At 50.1% G+C, this 7,076-nt stretch overlaps 1 long non-coding RNA gene across 4 annotated transcripts; it reads right to left on the reverse strand.

Moving 5' to 3' along the window:
- Window positions 1-2,382: 2,382 nt before the first annotated feature.
- LOC100830655 lies at window positions 2,383-6,184 on the reverse strand. 4 transcript variants are annotated; one of them, XR_002960227.1, is made up of 5 exons: window positions 5,071-6,184; window positions 4,831-4,953; window positions 3,633-4,721; window positions 3,022-3,543; window positions 2,391-2,917 (listed from the first exon to the last, which is right to left on the reverse strand). It is a non-coding gene; the product is annotated as an uncharacterized LOC100830655 (long non-coding RNA). The 4 variants fall into 4 exon arrangements; XR_002960229.1 differs by having other exon boundaries at window positions 2,383-3,543; window positions 4,831-4,981; XR_002960228.1 differs by having other exon boundaries at window positions 2,385-3,543; window positions 4,831-4,967.
- Between the last annotated feature and the right edge of the window lie 892 nt (window positions 6,185-7,076).

Genomic DNA, 7,076 nt, shown 5'->3' on the forward strand with positions numbered 1-7,076 from the left:
TAGTCATGTGAAAGCGACAAGGCTGATCCAACATTACTTCGAAGGTATACTTCGGCTTATCTTGCCACGGTTTCTTTTGTTCTCCCTTCTTGGCCCACTGCTGATTTCCCATCTTCTGACGCTGACTAAAGGTAGCATCAGGCTGATCCTGAACTGCGGCGACATGGGCTGGCATATACAGATAATCCGGCCTGTCATCCCTTCTCTTGTTGCGATGATCTTGATAATCGTTCCTTCGGAACGCCCCAGCAGGATTGTACACCGGCTGCTCCCTTTGCGGTTCTACCGGCATCAGCGATGACTAAGTCGGATCACCAAGCGTTTACATGTCGGCTATCCTGATCATTTCAGATAGAGTGGCCGTCATCTCTCTTTGCAGCTTCTGCCACAGCATGCTGCCGTGCCGACATCCTTGGGCAAACCATGCTATCGCTTGCGATTCCACTATTCGTTCACAGGAGTTGCGGAGTTTGTTCCACCTGGTCAGGTAACCCCGGTCAGTCTCGTTGTCTCTTTGCTTGCACATGGACAACTGCTGAGGACGATTTGGCCTCTTGTAAGTGCTGGTGAAATTGCTGACAAAGGCTTCCTCAAAGTCAATCGAGCAGTTGATGCTGCTCTCTGGCAAGTTGTTCAGCCATATCCTTGCTGGCCCTACAAGCATCTGGGGTACGTAACGCACTGCCCATCTGCGATTGCCGCCTGCCACGCTTATCACCGTGACATAATCTTCCAGCCAATCTTCCGGCTTAGTACTGCCTTCATACGTTCTCGTACCCCTAGGCAGCTAGAAACCCAGGGTCGGTCTTTCCCTCATGATTCGGTTTGCAAAGCAACGCGGTCCCGGAGGACCTTGCTCTTCCAAGAGTTTGGACAGATAGATTCGATCAAGTCGATGCCGAGCGTCCAAGGGTGATACCTGCCTGTTGCCGACTCCGCCTCTGAGCGGGCCGAGGTTGTCGCGTTCTCGCCTGATGTAACCCTCGTCAACCAAGGCCGAGTATCCGTCATCGTGACGATCATACCGGCGATCTTCATCTCGGTACAGGGGGTTGCGCCTGACACCCTGCTGTCTCGCAGCAGTATTGGGTGCCGGACCCCGAGGTCGGTGTCCGTGATCGAACGAGTAACGCTCCTGCTGATCTCAGCGATTACCGCCGGGACACAGACCGCTCTGGCTATCATTAACCCTCCTAACTATTTGTCTCTCACAACGTTCAAGCTGTTTATCCCGACCTGAGTTGACACTCTTGTCCTGTTTGCCACCAGGCGAGGATGCTTGTTTGTCAACCCGGCCTCCAGTGTCTGCAACCGAGTAAATGACCTGCGATGCACTGGCTTTGCCGTGCATTCTCATGTATGCCTCGTTCTGCTCGTTAGCTGTTTGGAGCAGCTCTTTCACGCGCAGTTGCTGCTGCCGAAGTACCTCTCCCGTGAGATTCGGTAACTCCTCAGCTGTAGCCTCGGCAGCCCAAAGGTTTTTGACAGGGGTACTGTATTTCGGTTTCAGTGCCGAGACAAAACTTGCCGACACAGCTGGCACAACCCTGCCATCTCTTGTTATCTCGGCATTCAAGTTCTTGCCACGGGTACGCATCTCCCCAACTCTGCTAGGGTTAGTAAACGCAGTAGAATTACGACCATGAGCTTTGTTATACTCACGAAGCAAAATCTCGAGCTGCTGTCGAGCGTTGGCGACGTCAACTGCTTCCTTTAGCATCTTTTGCCTTTCCATCTCCAAATCTGCCTGTAGCTGAGCCGGGTTAACGTTCGACGCTACCGGCATGGTCAGCCGCTCGATGGAGGCCTGAATCTGAGTCGGCTTAGGTGGCAGGGCCGACGCGCCGGCTTGAGCAGCGACGTTCTCCGGCTTCTCCAAGGGAAGTTTCGCCGTTCTGTTGGACTTGGCTGGGACCGCGCCACTTCCTGCGGCGTCCCTTCCCATATCAGCACCGTGAGCGGTCACCAAAACCTCCACATGGTCAGCGGGGCAGTCGGTGTGCCGGCCGCGAACCGTGCAGATGGTAGGTGGATCTTCGGCCATCACCACCTGCTCCGGGTACCTACAAGGGCGGTCCGTAGCCACATAAACCTCGTGCATGCCGAAGTTGATGAAGCGGCCAGCACAGGGAAGTGGCGCGCCGTTGAAGCAGCCCGTGTTGTTGTCGATGAAGCCTAGAGAGATGAATCTCTGGACCAAACCGGAGACCACACGCTCTCCGGTGACGAGGAAGCTTCCCGTCCGGATGAAGACTCCAGCCAGCGCCGCTGCTCATCCCACGGTGGGCGCCAACTGTCGTGGTGGTGTCACGGCAGATGCCATAGGATGGCTTAACTTGGGGCCGATGGACGATGGTGGATCCGGAGGAGGGAGGACGTGAAGAAGAACATGCACAAAACACGCAAGAACACCCAGATCTACCTAGGTTCGGAGCCCTCTTGCCGAGGTAAGACTCCTACTCCTGCCTTGTCATATTAGCCGGGATAGAGAAGTTCTACAATGGTGCTCCTTGAGGTTCTCTCTCTCTTTTCTACAGAGGGGTAAGGTTCTATTTATAGGCCGCACATGGTACACTGCCATGTGGGCCGAGTCTAACGTCACCATCCTTGGGCTCCACCGGACACGCGGCTTGGTTCCCTCCAGGCAGCACCGCAGGGGACAAGGCAACTTTACTTTTTCTGCCAGCCGGCAGCGGGTACAGCTATCCTCTGCCGGCTTCCGTCATAAATTCCCTTTCGGTGCTTCTTTTGCGTGGTCGCCTGGCACCGGCATACAGGCACTGACTGCTTTCCCTGGAGTGATGATGGCCCCGCTTTACACCGCACCGCGTGGCCAGGATAAGACCGTTGAGGGATCTCGGCTACTGCCAAGACCGACGTGCTCATCCTTGTCCTGCAAACTCGTAAAGCAAGTGAGCTGCACCGGCATACACCGGGTATGCCGGCCCAGCGTTAGTTGTACTCTGTGATGCCGGCCTTGCCTTCGTTATCTCGGCTAGAGTTGTGCGGTTATGACCCTACCCGGGGTCATTCCCCCGACATGGCCGGAGATGGCGACGAGGGCGATGGAGCCGTCGAGGTGCCAGTTCAAGATGACGTGGTCGTGGAGGAGCTTCTCGAACTGGTTGATTTGGGCGGCGAGCGTCGGTAGCTTGAGCTTGTGCGGCAACGGCAGGAGGAACGGCTCGAAGATGCCCGAGCCGCCGCCGACAAAGTTCATCCCGAACGCGTCGCAGTAGTTCTGGATGGTCAGCTTGCGCTCCAGCGGGCCCTCAATTTTTCCCATGTTGAGTATCGTGGTGAGGATGTCGGGCTGGACCAGGTGGTCGGAGAAGCGGCCCGTGGGGCGGAGGCTGCTGGCGGCTAGGGAGGAGGCGCCGTAGGGGTAGTGCCACTGCCGGGTGATCGTGCTCGAGCACCACCTCAGGAGGTTACCGTTGTCGGCAAAGGAGCCCGCTCTTCACTCTGACAGATTGTTTTTTTTAAGAATCTTGCCGGATTACACAGGTGGTTTTTTTCCAGAAACCTTGCCAGATTGCACGCCTGTTTTCACCAAAGAAAAATTAAAGTGATCAGTTCATCGAGAGTTATCAAACTCCAATCAAAAGGCGAAAAAATAAAGACGTATATACCATTGATTAGGAGAAGCACAGCGATGAGGAGTAGGGAGGTCGCCAAGAGCTTGTTCGTCATGGCTGCGACTGGGTGGTGGTGTGTGACTTGCGGTGTGGGATGTGTACCTATATTTATAGCTGGCCAGAGAGAGAGAGAGAGAGAGGGGCGCCCCCAAAATTGATCGTGATAAGTTTTGATAACAAACGGTACCTGGCGCGTTTTGCTAACAAACGGTACCAAAAAACAACCGGCTACTAACATCAATACTTCAAAACATGTTGAATTATGAGCAGCTTACGCTGGCACCGTACCATCAATACTTTCGCAGACCTACCCCAGGGTCAAATTAATAGCCCATGCGTCAAATTATACCTCAGGTTGGGGTTACTAAACTATGTTGTGTCTAATTTATTTTATAACATGCAAGAAAATATAGGAAAAAGTTGGTTAGCCAAATAAAAAAATAGAAAAGCTTGTTGAAAAAGATTTATCATATTCCACCTCAATGCCAAACTCAGCCTATGAATTCAACAAATTCAAATTATTTTTCTTGTGTCCTGCACAAATAGTCGGACACATTGCCCACAGACTTTGTTTATAACTTCAAAAAAATTGTTTCAAAATTATTGCCAACAAGATTCAACTTATATAACTCGTAAGATCTAACTACCACAATGTACTAATTAACTTGTCTGCATCAGTGAAGTCAAAATTCTAGAAAACCCTTGTAACATATCATAGACGAAGTACTGAAGTAGGGAAGCAGCATACTCTCAACTTTCTAGCCTCCTTGAGTGATTCTCAAATACATTTAACGTGGATGATAATATTGCAATAAAAGCTGCATAAGCATCGTCCATGTGCTCTTCACCTTCAGGGAAGAGCTGCCAAAGGTAGCCACCTACAATCACTCGTTCAAGAAATTGTTGTAAACTGTCTCCGTGTAAGTTTCAGGAAACTCACTATCAAACTTCCCAACCTTCAGTGATAACCCAAACTCCCCAATCATAATGCGCATCCCTAGCAAATTGGCTGCATGATCGATTTGTTGTTGCATCCAAGAAGTCACAAATTCAAGGTGATTTTCTTATTTAGAGTCAGGCAACCTAGCAAAAAGATTTCAGCTCATTCATGATACTAAACTCCATATTCAAAGTGGCGACATTCGGTTGTAACTGCTAAGCTAGACATCTGACATGGGAAATGAGGACTCACCATGTATTGGAATAAATACGAACAGAAGCCAAATCGATTCCCAGTGCTTGATGGTTCCTTACGAAGTCTGGTATGTTCCAGCATGTCGACCATTGTCCTCAAGCAAATCTTCAGGATACCACACTGCATAAAGACAACTGCTCCAATTGGTCTATCAAGGAAACAAATGATTCATGAACAAAATTACTGAACCAACAACCATAAGTACACATAAATCTGAAACTTGAATAAAAATTATACCGTAAGCCGGCGGCAGCACTCATCTGGCTCAACTCCAAACCAATTTCATGGCTCAGTCTTCTGAATTCCTATCAGCTCTGATTGCCTAATTAATCATATGATAACATAACTTTCAGATGTAAAATGCTTTATTAGCCATATAACAAGGAGAAAAAAATAAGCCACCTTCAAACAATAGATGTGCATGTCAAGTATCTGTCACCATTAAAGTGAGAGCGCACCTGGATGGACACATTAACATTATTTTTTCAAAAGCAAATAATAAGCAGGCCCTATCAAGCACAATTGATGCAGAGCACTATAAAAATAGAAGAGTCTCATATTCACTTACAAGGCATTAACTTTATCTGTCTGAAAAGAAAGGAGTGCATATGCAACAGAACAGATACACAGACCAGAACCAATACTAAACATGAAAAACAGTAATCTGAAATACTGAAATATGTCTATCAATGGATTCAACAACTGCTATAGCGGACAGAAGCGTGCAATCAAGGCATCAAATCTCAGAATGAATTGATCATACAACCAGGGCATCGATCAATGAGTTATACAATCAAGGCACCGATCAAGGAATCCATCAATAATCACGTAACAGAATGGAGAGAAAAAGTAAAATAGCTTGCCACTCTCTGGAGCCTGAGGTGGCTGGCATCGAACACCAGTTCCCTATGGCTGTTGTCGTTGGTGCAGCATGGAAGTAGCCGCTGGCGCCGGTCCAAGGACGGAAATAGCAGTCGCCACTGTCCGTTGTTGGCTCGATACTGGCCATCCTCGCCCCATGTGTCCGGCGAAGCACCGTGCTTGCCGGCGCCGCGGGCAGATGGTGCGCTAGGAGCGCGCTGGGCGGTCCGTGTCCGCCAGCGCCACGACAGGCGGGGTGGCCCGCGGCGGGAGGATTGAGGCCAGCGCCAAGACTGGGGACCACGCCTGTGAGACAGACTCCCACCACGTCTCCAGCGAATTGTGCGGCGGCGCCTGGGCGAGCCCGGCGGCGGAGACGGGGAGAGTCGGGAGAGGGTAGGGCGGGGGCGTGGCGAGCGAAGGAGGGAGGCGGTGGCGGTTATCAGGGCGGATCTCGTCGGATCCCGAACGGCGGCTCGCACGGATTATGTAACACCTGTCTTGTTGAGGCTGACGTGTGTGACTCGAGTATTTGACTGGGTCTTGGGTCCATCTTGTGAGGCTGGTCACAGTAAGACTAACAAAGCTGGTAACATAAGTGTCAACTAAGCAAATTTGGTGATGTGACATGTTATTAATGAGGAGAGAGAGGTTCGTGGTAATTAGATATGTTACCATAACATCACACAAACAAAAAAAGATGAGTTTACAATTTAATAAATGACACAATGCATGACACCGCATATATGTTACTACCCACTATGGAAGGAGTAACTTAGAATAGTAACATGTCTAGTAGTAACAAAAGCATGTTCCTACTCTAAGTTACCATGCACGCACTATGACTAGCCTAAGGTATTTGGAGGTGTGTGTGTTGGCCGAGCCCTGTTATAAGCTCCCTCGATTCTTGTAGCTTCATTGTTGATTAAATCGAAAAGTAAATCTTCCTCTCATCCTCCTGTGCTCTTCTCATCCCAAATTCCATTATCTGCTTCTCATCCCCTCTCTGATCGCACTCCAAGTTGAGGTCATCACAAATTGGGATCAGCAGCTTTGTTCAATCCGTTTGCGCTTCTTTCTCCCGAGATCATCACAGTAACATCGACCAATCGGTTGGAAGTTGCTTTCGGGCTTCATCTCCTATAAATCTGAGATTGGCGTTCATGTGATTCAAGGGCAGCAATAACGGCTCCGCGTCAGACCAAGCCGTGTGCCCAAACTCGTTTCGTGCTCGAGGCTATGGAGGTCGTTCAGAAAGCGATTGAGGATCTGGCGGCCCAGCTCAAGGAGAAATTCAACTCTATCTCCACGGAGGTGAAGCAGTTGGCGACCCACGTCGCCGCCGTTCAAGATGGCGTGGATGCCGTCAAGCGTTCTCAGGT

The sequence above is a fragment of the Brachypodium distachyon genome, chromosome 4 (assembly GCF_000005505.3).
Source record: "Brachypodium distachyon strain Bd21 chromosome 4, Brachypodium_distachyon_v3.0, whole genome shotgun sequence".
In the NCBI taxonomy this organism is placed as follows: domain Eukaryota; kingdom Viridiplantae; phylum Streptophyta; class Magnoliopsida; order Poales; family Poaceae; genus Brachypodium; species Brachypodium distachyon.